The following is a 16,998-nucleotide window of genomic DNA, read 5'->3' on the forward strand; positions in this document are numbered from 1 at the left end:
TCTTACCTCCGCAAAAGAGGACTGATGAGTGGCTACTTCTCCTGTCAGTTTGTGCTCAGTGACTGAGGTCGGTCCGTTTTTGGTTTTTTGTTTGGTTTTTTTTTAGTCTCAGTCCGGAAGAGATTCAGGGAACAACAGTGAGGCTAGAAGGCTCTGAGACCCAGTGTCTGATGGTGGCGGGGGACCGGTGCCAAACTTCGTCTCTCGCTAGGCGTGCAAGCCTTGGTTTCCCTGTCTGTGGTTACAGAAAAGCAATGGACTCGGTCGCGGGGGCTAATAGAGTAGGCCGGGCTTTGAGCATCTGGGCATGCTCGCCCTCGCTCGATTCCGTGGCTAGGGCTGGGAAGGTGGAGAAAATCTTCCACTCGCGCCCTACTTCCTGTTTGCTCTATGCGTTTTGTGACCATAGATGGTCAGATCCGTGGCCGCGGCAAAGCTTCCGCCTCAGGCTTCGGTGTTCTTCCTCCCATCCAGCAGGGTGTGGTCCCTGAGAACGAAGTGAGCAAAATTAAAGGAGATTCTGTCCCATTCCTCAAAAATCTTGCTATTGAGGCTTCCTCGCCCCAGGCTATGTATGCCCAGCTGGCTGCTAATGAGCCGGTGTGCGATTCAGAACTGTAACCGCAGCCTGCAGGGCAGTCTTCGCCTCCCTGCTTCTTAGACGGGGGACCGCGTCTTTGTTTCCTCTGGACTTAACACTTACCAACCGGTCATTATCCTCCCACAGAGATTTATTTCTAGAAAAAAAATTGGCGAGTGCTGTGCTATGGTTCCTACCCCTTCGACTGAATGACTGACAGTTCCGTGTTCGAGTTGAATGCAGGTGTTATATGCCAGAGTCAATCATTCAACAAATACAGTTCATGTAATAATAGCTACCATTTACTGTGCGCTGACTACATGCCAGGCTTGTGCTGAGCGCTCAAACCATTTTCATTTAATCCTAATAGCAACTCTCTGCGGTAGGTACCATTACATCCTCGCAGCTTCAAATGAGGAAGCAGAATAACTTGCTAAGGTCACAAAGTAGATGTTGAAACTTTAAAGAGAACACACATTTGACTGTCTTAGAACCAATGAATCTAATTAACCCCAGTGATAGATTGATCTGAAAACATTTTGTAAGTTGGTTCTGTTCCTGGCCGGACTTTGGTCAAGTCGCTTTGGACAATTTACTGGTCTCTCCCAATTTATCACTCCCAGTTTGTTTAAAACAGAAATAGCAACATACCAAGTTATGACACAAAAATCTTACATTAAAAATATGTTTATTTTGTGGTAATGTTCACTTTTAGTTCCAGCACTGGGGAGGCAGAGGTAGGTAGATCTTTGTGAGTTCAAGGTCAGCCTGGTCTACATAGTGAGTTCCAGACTATCTAGGGATATACAGTGAGACCCTGCCTCAAACAAACAAATACATTTGGGCTGAAAAGATAATTCAACTGGGTAAAGACATCTGCTTGCAAATCCTGACAACTTGAGTTTGATTCCCCAAGACCTACATGATAGAAGGAGAAAAGACTTCAGAAATTCATTCATGGTCTATGCAGGTTCAATCTCCCACACAACAAATAGAGTTTTTGTTTTGTTTTGAGACAACTTCTCATACCCTTGGATAGCCTGGAGTCAAGACCAGACTAGCTTTGAACACAGGGATCTGCCTGCCTTTGCTTCCTGAGTGCTGGATTTAAAGGTATGGACCAACATGCCTAGTCAATAAATAAAGTACGTTTAAAATTTAAAAGTATATGCCTACATTTAACCAAAAAATACTGTCTTACCATCAAATCATTATATAGTTGTGGTGCACACCTATGATCTCACCTCTTGCAAGGCAGGAGTAGGAAGAATCTGAGTTTGAGGCCAGCCTGGGCTGCATAGCAACAATTTGCCTTAAAACAAACAAAAGGGGGAATATGGGGAGCAGGGCAATAAGGGGGATGTATATGGGGAATACCCATATGGGGGAGGGGGAGGGGAGGGGATGGGGACTTATGGTCAGGAAACCGGGAAGGGGAATAACGTTTGAAATATAAGTAAAGAAATATAGCTAATAAAACATTTTTTAAAAGAACAAAACAACAAAAAACAAAACAAAAGAAAAAATCAAAAGGTTGAATTTAAGTATGTGTGCGGCTCAGAACGGACAGCCCCTCCCCCTACTCAGTTTTACCATCCTAAATCTCAGACATCCAAGAGCAATGAAAGACAGAGGAGATGAGAAGGAGCCAGTGAGATGGTTCCTGGGTTAAAAGTGAGAACCACATAAGCCTGAAGAGCCCTGTAATACACATCAAGGTGGAAGGACCTCCACACGTTTGAAATGGCATGCATGCCCACATACATGTATACATAATACATAGATTAAAGACCATTTCCTCACCTATAAAACTGGGATGATAATTTATGGGACTCCAGCTACAGACCGAATAAAAACATTACCTGGGGCATATTTGTCTGTATACTGCAAGAAATACATTTGGCCTTTCCCGTGTACCAAGCAGTATGCTACCTTATTCCAGTTCCACAGCCGTGACAAAACAGCAGCTCCCAGCTTTTATTTTTCCTTTGCTGATACTGTCCTGTGCCCAGAGCACACTGCTTCCTCTACAGTTGTCTCACATCTAGCACACACTCAGCAAGGGCCTTGAATTCAGAATAACCATTTCCTGGGCTAAGGTAGATGGGTAAAACAGTAGAGATAGGAATTTGGCCAACATGAGGTGAGTAGTGCCTGTAGAAGATGTTGACATTGGCTGGACAGAGAGGAGAATCCTCAAGAGGAGAAGCAGACCTGCTGCAGTGGCATGCTCTGCCCCTGGGCTCTACCCCCACAGGAGAGGTGGATTGTAACAGAACAGCTATTAGATTGCCTTTTAGACATGTGCTGTAGAGCATGGACTTGAGTGGGCAAGGCAAAGAGACAGGAAGACTCATTAAAATATAGAAAGAGGGCCCGCACCACGGCTCAGTGAGTAAAGGCACTTGCTGGAAAGCCTAGTGACCTGAGTTCTAGCTCTGGAACCTACATAAAACTGGAAGGAAAGAACCAATTCCACAAAGTTGTTCTTTGACCTCCACATAACATATGCCATTCTCTCTCTCTCTCTCTCTCTCTCTCTCTCTCTCTCTCTCTCTCCCTCCCTCCCTCTCTCCCTCCCTCTCTGGGAGGGGGTTGTTTGTGTATATGTGATACAACTAGTAATAATAATTTGATAATATTTTTTAAGAGAACAGGCACTGGAGAGATAGTTCAGCAGTTAAGGTGTGTGTGTGTACTGCTCTGTGGAGGACCCAAGTTCAGTTCCCAGCACCCATGTCTGGTGACTCACAATTGCCCATAACTCCAGCTCCAGGGGGATTTGATGCCTCTGGCCTCCAAGAGCATGTGCACCCATATGCACGTACCTACACAGAGATATACACACATGCACATGCTTTTTAAATACATAAATGCATCTTTGTTTAGGAGAGAGACGATGGAAATAGATGGTCCAAGATAAGAGAAACTGTCCTTATGGCGGTAACAAAGATGGTGAGTATAGAAGGAAAACAAACGCTGTGATCACTTAGAGCACATCTGGTCCTGTGGGACTACAACTGGGTACAGCTGTGTTCCCCTAAAACTTATATAGAAACAACCCTAATCAGTAGCAAGTGAGGGGACTTTTAAAAAGAAGTGATTAAGAGGGATTGGCTCAGCAGTTAAGAGCACGGACTTCAATTCCCAGCACCCACACAGTTGCTCACAACCACTGATCTGCAACGAGATCTCATGCCCTCTTCTTGTGTGTCTAAAGACAGCTACAGTGTACTCACAAACATAAACTAAGTAAATAAAACCTTAGAAAGGAGGAGGAGGAGGAGGAGGAGGAGGAGGAGGAGGAGGAGGAGGAGGAGGAGGAGAGGTGATTAGGCTGTGAGGACTCTACCCTTATGCATAGCTAGCACTGATACCTTTAAAGAGCTTGAGAGCTCTATGCCCTTTGCCCTCCGACCTTTTCTACCCTGTAAAAACTTGGCAACAAGAAACTATCTCAGCGGGGTTGGGGATTTAGCTCAGTTGGTAGAGCGCTTGCCTAGGAAGCGCAAGGCCCTGGGTTCGGTCCCCAGCTCCGAAAAAAAGAACCAAAAAAAAAAAAAAAAAAAAAAAGAAACTATCTCAGAAACTCAGAGCAGGACCTTATCAGACACCTTGAGGACTTCCGACTTCCAGAACTGTGAGAAATAAATTTATATGCTTTACAAACTATCCAGTCCGAGGCGTTTTGCAACAGTAGCAGGAAGAGCTGACAGCAGGTATAGATTTCCAATGTTGCTGCTTTTCCACCTCAGTGAGTGGGATGTGGCTTGCTTGCTTGCTCACTGTGTAGCACTGGATAACCTGGAAATCACTACGTTGACCAGACTGGCCTCAAACTCAGAGAGAGCCACCTGCCACTGCCTCCCAAGTGCTGGGCGCAACTATCTTTTCACGTCTTTCTCCCCTTATCACTTTCTTTCTCTCTATAGTTCCTGTGTTTCTGGCACAGAATTGATAATAAGTGTTTATGGAAAATTTTTCAACTAAATGAAAAAGTTAGGAAGGTGGCTCTGGGACTTGGGGGTATAGGAGATGGGAAGTTGAGAGGGGGATGGGATTTTGGTTTGGGGGCTTTGAGTTTCAGACCCCAAACTGTAGCTGGTAAGAGAAAAGGAGGACAGACTTAGTAGGCAATCAGTTTGTAAGCAGGAGTTGCAGCAATCTTTGCATATGTTATCTCCTCTCTCTCTCTCTCTCTCTCTCTCTCTCTCTCTCTGAGGGGGAGGAGGGGCTGGGTTTCAGCACATTCTAGATCTGCAGAATCGCTTTGTCTCAAGAAGTGCTACCCAAGCCTCCTCCCTTATCTCTCAGGGTTTCAGACACAGAATTCTGGCAGTTCCTCTGGAGCACTTCCCAGCCTGGCTGGGAGGACAGCATGGATTCCTGCAGCCTGGCTCAGAGAACTGTGTGCATCTGTGCAGCCTGGCTCAGAGCCTACGTGCATCCGGGCAGATCCTGTATCCTCTGCCAGGAGGGGCTGATGGCAGACAATGGCCTTTGGGAGACTGTCTTCTTTCTCCCCCTCCTGAGGCAGGGGCCCCAGGCTACATCTGAATCAGGGTTCCAGGTCGCATTTAGGAGTTGCCAAAAGAAATAGCAAGGATGGGTTAAAAGATCTGACTCTGGGGTCACGCTGACCCAAAAATGAATCCCAAATCTGCCACTTACTGTGTGATCTTGGAATTATCCTCAGTTAACCTCCAAGAACAAAACTAATACCCAACTGAAACAGTTGATATAAATTAAGAAAAAAAATTACACAGCTTATAAAAACACTTGGCTCTTAAGAAACAATGGTTAACAGTTATTACTCAAAACAAAGACGCCATTGTCTGTGCCCCTGATGAAGGCCACCAGAGAGCAAAATAAGATCTGAAGTGTCAGCACACTGGCTGGGGTCACCAGAACTGCCACTGCTCTCTCACCAGAGTCTCCACAGTCCCTACTTACTTCATGGCTGTCTTCTGAGTCAGGGTCAGAGGCCGTTTCCTTGACTACAAGCGAGACTAAAGTAAACCAGTTCGGAATCTGGAGGCCTTTGCCTACAAATAACAGAGAACCTGACTGCAATGACATTTTTTTAAAAAATGTTTTAATAGCTCAAAATCAAAGCCAGTATCTTCTGACTGCCGGCCCCCATCCCTGCTCCTTTTTTTTTGTAACAGAGTCTCATTATGTAGCCTGAGCTGATCTGGAATTCATCCACCTGCCTCTGCCTCCTGCGTGCTGGGGTTAAAGGTATGTGTCTCCATGCCCCCCTGACTTCTATCTTACCCTCACAGCAGTAAGTTTGGTGCTGCAGCCGAAGCTGTCTCATCATATTTAAGGAAAGAGGAAAGGGAAGAGGCAGTGTCTGAAACTGGAAAGCTGAAGTTTTCTCAAGAACCCACAAAGCCTACCCTGCTTCCTGTCACAAAGCTAGATCTCACAGTGAAGTGAGATCAACTTCCCTGTCTCTTAGGGGGACCTTTCTAAGCTTCATTTCACGTTCATTTCATACCGTCTTTGTTGGGGATTCTATAGTTGCAATGAAACACCAGACCGAAAAGCAAGCTGGGGAGGAAAAGGTTTATTTGGCTTACAATCCCATATTGCTGTTCATCACTGAAGGAAGTCAGGACAGGAAGTCAAGCAGGACAGAAACCTGAAGGCAGGAGCTGATGCAGAGGCCATAAAGGAATGCTACTGGCTGCCTTGCTTCCCAGGGCTTTGCTTAGCCTGCTTTCTTATAGAACCCAGGACCACCGGCTCACAGATGAGGCCAATCACAGTGGGTTGGACTATTCCTACTAAGTAAGTAAGAAAGTGCCTTTCGGCTGGGTCTTATGGAAGCATTTTCTCAATTAGGTTTCCCTCATATCGGATAACTCTAGTTTGTACAAGGTGACATAAGATCAACCAACACACAAATTCTGTATTGGCTTTTCTCCTTTAATGTGTCAGGCTGGAGATATAACCCAGTTGATAGAGTGCTTGCCTAACAAGTCTGAAGCCCTGTACTCATAAGTACTGATTCTCAATACTACATAAGCCAGATGTAGTGACACATACTATAATCTTCTCATAAGAGAGTTGGGGGCAGGAGAATCAGACATTCAAGGTCATCTTGGGCTACCAAATGAGTCCCATGCCAACGTGAGATGCATGACACTTTGCCTGGAAAAAAGAAATCGTTTGAATTCACTTGTCTTTGGGAATTCAGAGATGGTTCAGGGAGTAAATGTACTTGCTACAGAAGGCTGGTGCTCTATGTGAGTTTGATATCTAGACCCTATGTAAGGAGGAAGGAGAGAACTGACTCCACAAAACTCTTCTGATCTCCACACATAGACTGTGGCATGCGCCATGTCCCTCCAACCCCCAATAAACACGCCACTATAATAACAGGAATTATAATTAACTTTTTAAAGAGAAAAAGGAAGGACTAAAGGGATGGCTCAGTGGTTAAAGGTACTTGCTGGTTCTTGCAGAGGACCTGGGTTTGGTTCCAAGCACCCACACCAGGTATCACAGCCACCTATAATTAGTTCCAGGGGATCCAACATCCTCTTCTGGCTTTCATGGGCACCTGCACATGTGGTGTACCTACAGAAAAACAGGCACACATAGATACATGTAAATTAATTTTAAAAGAAAATGGGACTGGTTGGGCCTAATACACTAGGAAGCATTGTTAGCTTTGGTAGTAGAAAGTGTTCTCTCCCACATGTGGGATAATGCCTGCTATCATTTAAATCTGGAACGTGCCCCCCAAGAGGTGCATGCTTTGAGCATGTTTGGTCCCCACTCGTGGCACTATTTTGAAGGCTGTGGAGCCTTTCAGAAGTGGGTCCTGACTGGTAGAAATAGGTGACCAGAGGTTTGGCCTTTCAACGTTATGCTCACTCGGGATTCTAATTTGCCTCTTCTGTTTCCTGGGTGGCTGTCATGTGAGCAGCTCTGCTACATGCTCCCTACTCTGTGGTGGCCACAACATGCTCCTGTCCCTTTCTCTCTGAGGGGCTGAGATCCCTCTGAAACTGTGAGCTAAAATGAATTGTTGTTCTGTCAAGTTGTTTCAGGCAAGCAGTCTGTGACGGTGACACACATTGCCCAAGCATATGAAGGTGGTGCTGATGGCAACTGTCCGTTTTGGGTGCTCAATCTCAACAGATATCGTTCTCTCTATTCTTGCCCTTCAAAAGCTAAAACAATCCCTCAAACAATTATTTTATAACCTAAAGAGTAAGCACCACATCCACTTTCTACCCTGAAAATGGAATCCTTTCAACTAGCAAGGAGTCCAGGATCACCAGATAACATTCATGCTTCCTTCAGTTCCATAATGACTTCACCTCTGTGCTCTGTCGCTGTGGTAGTTTGAATAAAAAATGACTCCATAAGCACATGGTGACTGGCACTGTTGGGAAGGGTGGCTCTGTGTAATCTTGTTGGGCTCTCTGGTCTCAAATGTTCAAGCCTGGCCAGTGTGTCACTGTCTCTTCCTGCTGCCCGCAGATCCAAATGTAGAACTCTCAGCTCCTCTCCAGCACCATGTCTGCCTGCAGGCTGCCATGCTTCCCTCCATGGTGATAGTGGACTAAACCTCTGAACTGTAAGCCAGCCCCAATTAAATGTTTTCCTATACAAAAATTGCCATGGCCGGGCAGTGGGGGTGGGGTACGGGGGCACACCTTTAATTCCAGCACTTGGGAGGCAGGCAGGTGGATCTCAGAGTTCAAGGACAGCCTGGTCTATAGAGCGAGTTCTAAGACAGCCAAGGCTACACGGGGAAACCCTGTCTCAAAAAACAAACAAACAAACGAGCAAGCAAGCAAAAGTGTTGCCATGGTCATGGTGTCTCTTCACAGCAATAGAACACTGACTAAAACAACTGTCTACGAATTTAACTTCACAGTTAGCCACTACAATATGCCACCTCTGTTATATCAGAGTGGAAAGGGGAAGGAAAGGAGAAGAGAATAGGGTATAAGGTGTAAATAAGAAGTAGATATCAAGAGCCCTTCCTGTTGCTGACCCCTTCCTCTTGGTAGCTTTTTAGTGTATGTACTCTGCATTTAGAACTTTAGTCTGCATTTTCTTCATCTTCAGTGAACACGTCAGTTCACTGGGGCCATAGCAATGAAGAGAGGAAGAAGGCTCAAAATCTTAAAAGCCCCAGTCCTGGGGTAGCACATAGTTCTCATGTTCATGTGCATCAAGGAGAACTTGTTCTACAAAGCTTTCAGTTGGAACAATAGCTGCGCCTTTTTTTTTTTTTTAATATGGACCAGATTGATTTTTCAATTTTTATCCATTCCTCCCTTCTGTCTGCCTGCCTGTCTGTCTCTCTCTCTCTCTCTCTCTCTCTCTCTCTCTCTCTCTCTCTCGTGTGTGTGTGTGTGTGTGTGTGTGTGTGTGTGTGTGTGTAGGAGGGAGAGGTCAAGGTCATGAATTACTCTCCATTTTATTATTTACCTCTCGATTAATTACTTTGGTCTATTGTATGTGTATGTGTATTTTGCCCGCATACGTGTGGGTGAACTGCCTCCGTGCCAGGTGCCAGAAGAGGGCACTGGACCCCTGCCATGTGGGTGCTGGAAACCAAATTCCAGTATTCTGAGAGAGTATTGGTGTTCAAATGCTCTCAACTGCTGGGCCACCTCCCCAGCTCTTGCACCTTATGTTTTGACACTGGGTCCCCCACTGAACCTGGAGTTAGCCATTTCAGCTAGGCTGTCTGACCAGTAAGCCCTGAAACCTTCCTATATCCAGCTCTGGGATTACAGACACACAACACTGTGTCCAGCTTTTACCCGAGTGCTAAGGAGTCTGGGACTTTACCCATTAAAGCAGCTCCTCAACCCTGAATCTTCTTTCTCCTGATATTGAAGAGCTTGGTGGCCTATCCTATATAATATTCTCATATTTTTCCATTCACTTTTCTTGAGACAAGGTCTCACTATGTAGCCTAGACTAATTTCATACTTACTATATAGCTCCTGGTTGGAACTCATGGCGGTCCCCTGGCCAGGCTTCCCAGGTGTTGGAATTGTAGGTGTTAGCCAGCACATCCATTTACAATTCTCTTCGTTTGCTAATAAGCCTGCCATTGTAACTAGAGATATGTATGCAAGAAAGGTTTAACAGAGGGGAGAATAAACCCTGATTTGTGGCATATTTTTAGGTTTTTTGGGTTTCTAGTTTTCCTGGATTTTTTTTTCTTCTCAACATGGCTAGTTTTAACCCATCAAAGTCTCATCGCTAAATATAAAGCCAAGAGAAATCCAACGTGGTAAAGCAGAATAATGGCTCTCCAAAAATGCCCACATCCTAACCTCTGGAAGTTGTGAGCCTGTGACCTTTGGTGGAAAAACAGACCTTGCTGATATGATCGGATTAAGGACAGCAGGTGGGAGAGCATTCTGGATTATCTGGACAGACAATCATAATCACATGGAGCCATAAAAGGGATGGAGGGAAGACAGAGTCAAACGGTAGACAGCACTAGAGGTACAGCTCTGTGGTTCCCCGAGTAAGGCCCCGAGTTCAGTCCTCAGCAGAAAATGAGGGATGGAGAGTGAATTAAACAACGATATTGATCAAAACAAGAAAAGGCAAAGGTTTGAGCAGGTGATAACAGTCGTCATCTTGGTGATGCCACTAAGTATGGGGACGGAGCTCCTGAGAGGCTGGAAAAGTAAAGAGGCCAAGCTGAGGCTGTAGATATACTAGCCTCAGGTATACTAGCCTAGCCTACTCCAGGGTCTAAATTCAATCCTCAATGTTGGTGGGTGGGGAGTAGCACAGCTGACTGGTTGGTTAGGGAAAAGAGTTGACACATAATTACCCTTCAGGAATTTGCTTTATTAGGAGAAGGGGGCTGGTCCATGGTTTCAGGACAGGTGCAGAGGTGGGACAGCATTAGAAAGGAAAGTACAAGGTGTGGAAACAGGGTAACAAATAAAGGACAGAAGAGCCTTCCCCTTAAAACCTGGAGCTTTATTAAGACAGCTTAAAGGAAGCATAAAAGAGACAGCCATCATAACTGAAGGGGATGGAGGATCGGGGGCCGGGGACGCATCCCAGAGAAGGTATCCTTTCCAGAAATCCCCAGAACAAAGGAAACATTTGATTTTTATATCCCTTCTGGGGGAGCAAGACGTTTCATGCCAAGGATAGCCTATGTGACAAGGAAGATGGAGGAGTCTTTAATGGGCAGGACCATATATTAGGAGTTGTAAAAACAAGCTTAGGGCTGTGGGGATGACTAAGCAGTTAAGAGCACTTGCTACTCTTCTAGAAGACCCCAGTTCGATTCCCAACATTGGGGTGGGGGGAGGCTTTAAGCCCTGGAGCAGGGATCTGACACCTCTAGTCTCTGCACTTGCATGCACACTACATGAACACACACACACACACACACACACACACACACACACACACACTGGAAAATAAAATAAATTAAAACAAACCAACAAATAGCACAGGACGATGACTTGCTTAACTCTCTGTCCCAAGGAGGGACCTGCAGGAGAGATCTGGCCAGCTCCTTAAGAGGACAGGTCCATAATCTAACTCTTAAGTAGAAAGCAGAGGAGCGGGAGGAGGGAAGAGGGACAGATTTCCCTATAGACCTTCAAAAGGAGCACAGTGGAAGCTGTGGTTTGGAGACAGGGTAACACAGATCGTCATAGTGATCAAATTTGCTAACGAGCTTTAAAAAGGAGGATGGCTTTAGTTATCTCAATCACGTGAAGCAGCCTTGCCTAATGCACTGGTTTGGTTTCCCTTCATCGCTCCTTTCATTTTTCAGATTTTTTATTTTATATGTAGGAGTATTTTGCTGGGATTTTGTGTGTGCACCACATGTGTGTCTGGGACCCATGGAGGCCAGAAGAGGGCACAGACGCCTCTGGAACTGGAGTTACAGGTGAAGGTGCTCTTCTGGAATGTACTATCGTATATCGGCAATTTCTGTTTTCCCAATGCTCAAAGTTAGAGAGGCTCCCAAGTGACTGGGTGTCCTAGGTACGCATGCTCACTCCTGGCAGAGGTCCTTTGCTGACTGTGTAATCCAGCGTGTGAACTGCCACGTGGGTGCTGGGAGTCAAACGTAGGTCCTCCAAAAGAGCAGAAAGTGTTCTTAAACTTTAAGCCATCTCTCCAGCCAAAATCGGCTGTTTCTTCCCCTTTTCGGAGTTCCCTACTAGATATAAGTGTATTGGTGCTGAAGGCAGTAGGGTTTCATTTTGTTTGAGTGTTGTTTGGTTTGGGTTGGGTTTTGTGAGGTTGTTTTCAGAGTAAGCAATCAAAGTTTATTCCAACACGTGAGAAAGTAAAAGCAGATAAGGAGTATACAGCAGAGCCGAGGGCAGAGACAGTCAAGAAACTGGCTCTGGGGGTTGGGGATTTAGCTCAGTGGTAGAGCGCTTGCCTAGGAAGCGCAAGGCCCTGGGTTCGGTCCCCAGCTCCGGAAAAAAAAAAAAAAGAACCAAAAAAAAAAAGAAACTGGCTCTGTAGACCAGGCGCCCTTGAGCTCACAGAGACGGGGCTGCCTCTGCCTCCCCGAGGGTCGGAATCAAAAGCGAGCGTCAGCACCACCCGGCTTGGAGTTAATTCGTAAAGGTTCCTTCCTAGGCCTCAGTTCTTGCTCTTTCCAGGAATGATACAACCTTGTTGTTAACTATTATTTTCATCCCAACGTCTCTCTGGCGTGTCTGGCTTACTTGGATATAGCTTTACTTTTTTAACTTTTACTTCTTGGGAATGACATTAGCAGCACACATTTAAATGACCACAAGATGGCAGTCTTGCCAGCTCTGGCTTCAGGAAGTCCTGTAACAGGCTCCTTCAAAAGTATCTGATTACGATTTAAATCTTAAGACTTCTTGAGATCCTGTTCAATCCTGATTCTTTTAATATATCGGAGTGGATTTTTTTTAATTTTTGCAAAAGTCAGCTTTATCCCCTTTTCAGATACAAAAATCGACCTTAGTTAGTTTGCTCAGTCTGGGGCTGAATTTGAAACCAGAGTTTTCTCCTGACTCCAAAGATGGGTAGTAATCTCAGTGAGTAAATGTCATTTGGAAGCAGTGTTATTTAAGTTTCACTTTTAAACTGCAAGTTAGGGAAAATTAATTTTGGCCAGTCTGACAGAGCAATGTAACTTAGCCTAAGGAGAATGAAGATGAGCTAAAGACTCACTTGTGGACCTGGAGAGATGGCTCGGGGTTTGAGAGCACAAGAGGCTCCTCCAGAGGACCTGGGTTCAATTCTCAGCAAGAGGCGAGAACAGAAGGATGAGGATCTCTGTGTGGCAGGCAAACCTAGGCTACATAGCAGATCCTAGGACAGCCAGGGCTATGTAGCAAGACCAAGTCTGAAAAGAAAAAGAAAGAATGAGAGAGAAAGAGAGAGAGAGAGAGAGAGAGAGAGAGAGAGAGAGAATGAGAATATGAATGGCCCAAGTGTTAACCTCTAGGAGTTATTGACTTTCTTTTCTTTTCTCTGCTGATTAAAGAATTAAAAGGCAAGGGGGGAGTGGGGAGCGGAATCTCAGACACAAGAGGCAGCAGCAGGTAACAGACTTTATTACACTAAAGAAGCATAGAGATGACCCAAAATCTATTTCCCCCTGTAGTGCTGGAGAAGGTAAATGTTTCCAGCCTAGACAAGTCCCCTTCCTTGAATTTTAGCTTAGTCAACTTAAGAGGAGCCGACAGGCCCACAAACTTGGATAAACAAGTTAAGGACCTGTCTTGAAGGGTGTGACCAACCTGGACTCATCAGCCAAAAACATGGCTGTCGGGAGAAAGGAATATGAAAGGAGAAAAAGGAATTAAATATGACTCACAATCTTCTTTGACTCCCGTTTTGTTTTGTTTTGTTTTGTTTTGTTTTGTTTTGTTTTGTTTCTGGTTGTCCTGGAAATCATTCTGTAGACCAGGCTGGCCTTGAACTTACAGAGCTTGTCCTACCTCTGCTTCCAGCGTGCTGGGATTCCGAGGTGCTGCTTCCAATGGTGCAACATCACCGCCTGGCTCTTAAATAATTAATTCTCTTCGATGTTCCAGAAGGCTGTAAGGGCACAAAGTACTTCCATTCCTCTGGGCCTTACAACTTCCCTGAGAGGAGTCAGAGGTGTAATTTCAGACGCTTGGAGCCTAAGCCTGAAGATCAGTGATTCTTAAGCCTTCTCTGTTTCTCGAATGGTCCAGAAATGCTCAGCAATATGCCACACGCTAGTGAGCATTGTGGAAACAAAGGTGAGTCCAAATGGGCAGAGTCTGCCAAAGAGCGATCAAAGATGAGGCCAGACAGAAAACAAACCCTAAGGAATGACAGGACTCACTAAGTGTTGCCAATCGAAGTTCGGGAGATGAAGAAAGCACAACTCACAGACATGACTTCATGGCGCTGATCTCCTAGGAATACCCTGAGGAAACCCTACTTCCTGTGAGGCTTGAAATGGGTGTGAGGTAGCAGGTGACTGGATCTGAAGAGAGCTGCACAGAGCAGGAGCGCAGCACCAGACTCAGAAAGCGACAGGATGAAGAAAGCACACTGAAAGATGTAAGAAGAGGTCAGTGTGGCTGAGCTCAGGAATAGAGGGGAATGACAGGAAATGACGAGGTAGGGGGAGCTGGACCTGGTGGTGCAGTCTTTAATCCCAGCTACAGGTGAGGCTGAGGCAAAAGGAGTGCAAGTTGAAGGACTGCCTTGGCTTCAAGAGTGGGTTCAAGATCAGCCTGAGCAACTCTGTGAAACCCTCTCTTAAATTTTTAAAAAAGCAGCGCTGGAGAGATGGCTCAGCAGTTAGGAGCACTGGCTGCCCTTACAGAGAGAGGTCCTGAGTTCAATTCTCAACAACCACATGGTGGCTCACAGCCATCTCTTATGGAATCTGCTGCCCTCTTCTGGGACACAAGCATGCATGCAGGTAGAACACTTACATACCTAAAGTAAATAAATAAATCTTTTTTTTAAAAATTCTTTTAAAAAGTAAAAGCAGGGGGCTGGAGAGATGGCTCAGCGGTTAAGAGCACCCGACAGCTCTTCCAGAGTTCAATTCCCAGCAACCACATGGTGGCTCACAACCATCTGTAAAGAGATCTGATGCCCTCTTCTGGTGTGTCTGAAGACAGCTACAGTGTACTTATATATAATAAATGAATAAATCTTTTTAAAAAAAAGTAAAAGCAAGGATGGGCAGTCGTGGCGCAAGCCTCTAATCCCAACATTCGGGAGGCAGAGGCAGGCAGATCTCTGTAAATTCAAGGCCAGCTTGGTCTACAGAGTGAGTTCCAGGACAGCCAGAGCTATACCAAGAAACCCTGTCTCAAACAAACAAACAAACAAAACAACAACAACAACAAAAACTCAGTGGTGAAACCCTTTACTAGCACGAGTGAGACTCTAGGCTCAATTCTTAAGACTAATAAACAGACAAAACAGGAAAATTTTAAAAGCAGACTGAAGTCAAAGGACCAGAAGGAAAGAGATAGTACAGTCTTGAGTGCTAGACTAAGGATATTGAACTATCTTGAAAGGAAGACCATTAACTTAACATGGTGTGTCTTTACTTTTCAAATAAACATTTGTATAGAGCCCTGAAATATAAAGGTATTAAAACGGGATAATTTTCGTGGAATGGCAAATGAACGGACATATCTTAGGCTTCCTTGTCTCCCCCCCCCCCACTTTTCTGCCTCTCTTTAGTCCTGAAGGGGGTCTAACTTCTGGCTCTATTTATTCTCTTTTCTAAAGCCATACCATGGCGAAGGGGGAAATAAACACACGGAGATCAGAAAAGGAAGCCGATGCAGAAGTCAGGGGCAGGAGATGGCGATGGCTTGGCTTGTGATACAACAGTAGGAATGAGAAGAAACAAAGGGGTGTGGTGAGGAGTAAGGGTGGGCGGGAACCGTGATCCACCGTGGGCACAGACCTGAGGAGGCTGGGTCATGGCGTATCTAGTTTTCTGGATTACACAGCTAGACTGATATTCTCTTAGGCAGACTGGGTCTCCTGAGCGCGGAGTAAGCCATGACTTTTGTGAATGTTCCATTCGAGGCAATATGGGGTTTCCTGAATGTGTGAGGAGGGGCTGGACCTCGGAAGACATCCGGCCAGCAGACATGGATTTAGGAGTTCTGGGCTTGAAAGAGTGAAAGGAAAGGATCATCCTGAGCTAGTCAACAGGAAGTTAGAAGAGAAGACAGGGACTAGAGAGATGGCTCAGGGGTTAAGAGCACTGACTGCTCTTCCAGAGGTCCTGAGTTCAATATCCCAGCACTAAGTTCTTGAGATAATGCCGTTCAGATGGATTAATGATTTTATGGAATTCCTAATTTAAGTAGCTTTAGAAAGTTAGCCTGAGGGGTTGGGGATTTAGTTCAGTGGTAGAGCGCTTGCCTAGGAAGCGCAAGGCCCTGGGTTCGGTCCCCAGCTCCAAAAAAAAAAGAACCAAAAAAAAAAAAAAAAAGAAAGAAAGAAAGAAAGTTAGCCTGATTTAAATAATTTGGGGGAAGTTAGGGTAGTTGAGAGAAAGTTTAAAGTTAGAATCAAGAATAGAAGATGCCCCTTCCTCACAGCCAGGCAAGAACTGCATGAGTACGAGAACGGAGCACAGTGAGCGCTCAAGCGTTACAAGCAGGTAATTGTAGCAGCAAGAAAAATAGGCTTGGGACTTGGTCTCGTGATCGAGGGATGGGGTAATAGGTTTCGGTGTGCATGGTGAAATAGAAAGGTTCTGAATAAAGAATAAACAATTCAATTACGAGCATAAGAACAGAGAACAAATGAATGGCTGATCAAGACATCAAAACTAAGGCATAAGACAGACAACCTGTTCCTTAGTAAATCCAGATTGTCTTCGGCCAGGTATAGGGAGAAACTTGCTACTGTAGGGAGACTTGGCCTGCTTAAACTTTGTTAATCTATGACTGGAGAGTTATCAAGTTGGCGTTACAGTGAGCTTGTGGAAAGAAAGATCGATGACAATGGTTTAGTTAGATGTAACTAAAAGAAATAACAATCCCATTGTAATCGCCTCTTGTGCAATGTTTTAATCTGTTTTTGAAGACTGTGTATTGGTGGGGACTATTTAGCTCGTGGCTACGAGGTAACTTTCTTTCTAAATAGAAAAGCTTTGTCTTATGGGTATAAGAAGGGTTAAGAAAAAAGTAAAATGCTAGAACCTGTCATTGCTTCAACCACTCTGTGGTGTGTGTGTGTGTGTGTGTGTGTGTGTGTGTGTGTGTGTGCTCTCCCTCCTTTCTTTTTTCTAATAGCAGGCTGCCATCAGCAGCAGCCCCCTGTCAGTTGCTACTAGCACTGACCACGATCATTAATGCCACACTTCACTGCCTGCCTGCCTTAGTTTACCCTGTGGTGTCAAAGCTGGCCTTTGACAGAGAGCCAGAGAGATGGCC

The 16,998-nt window shown here is 45.2% G+C and overlaps 1 protein-coding gene across 4 annotated transcripts in view; it reads right to left on the reverse strand.

Annotated features, from left to right (window-relative positions):
- Cap1 (cyclase associated actin cytoskeleton regulatory protein 1) overlaps nt 1-16,998 on the reverse strand; it is an 80,414-nt gene that overhangs the window by 26,438 nt on the left and 36,978 nt on the right. The window contains exons 1-2 of one of the 4 annotated variants that reach the window (XM_063288341.1): nt 5,534-5,562; nt 7-487 (exon numbers count right to left, since the gene is read on the reverse strand). The gene's annotated coding sequence lies outside the window, so the exon portion shown is untranslated. Of the gene's footprint in view, nt 1-6; nt 867-5,533; nt 5,563-16,998 lie in introns of those variants that run through there. The other 3 variants (XM_063288346.1, XM_063288342.1, XM_039110702.2) reach the window with 3 other exon arrangements.

The sequence above is a fragment of the Rattus norvegicus genome, chromosome 5 (genome assembly GCF_036323735.1).
Source record: "Rattus norvegicus strain BN/NHsdMcwi chromosome 5, GRCr8, whole genome shotgun sequence".
Taxonomy (NCBI): Eukaryota; Metazoa; Chordata; class Mammalia; order Rodentia; family Muridae; genus Rattus; species Rattus norvegicus.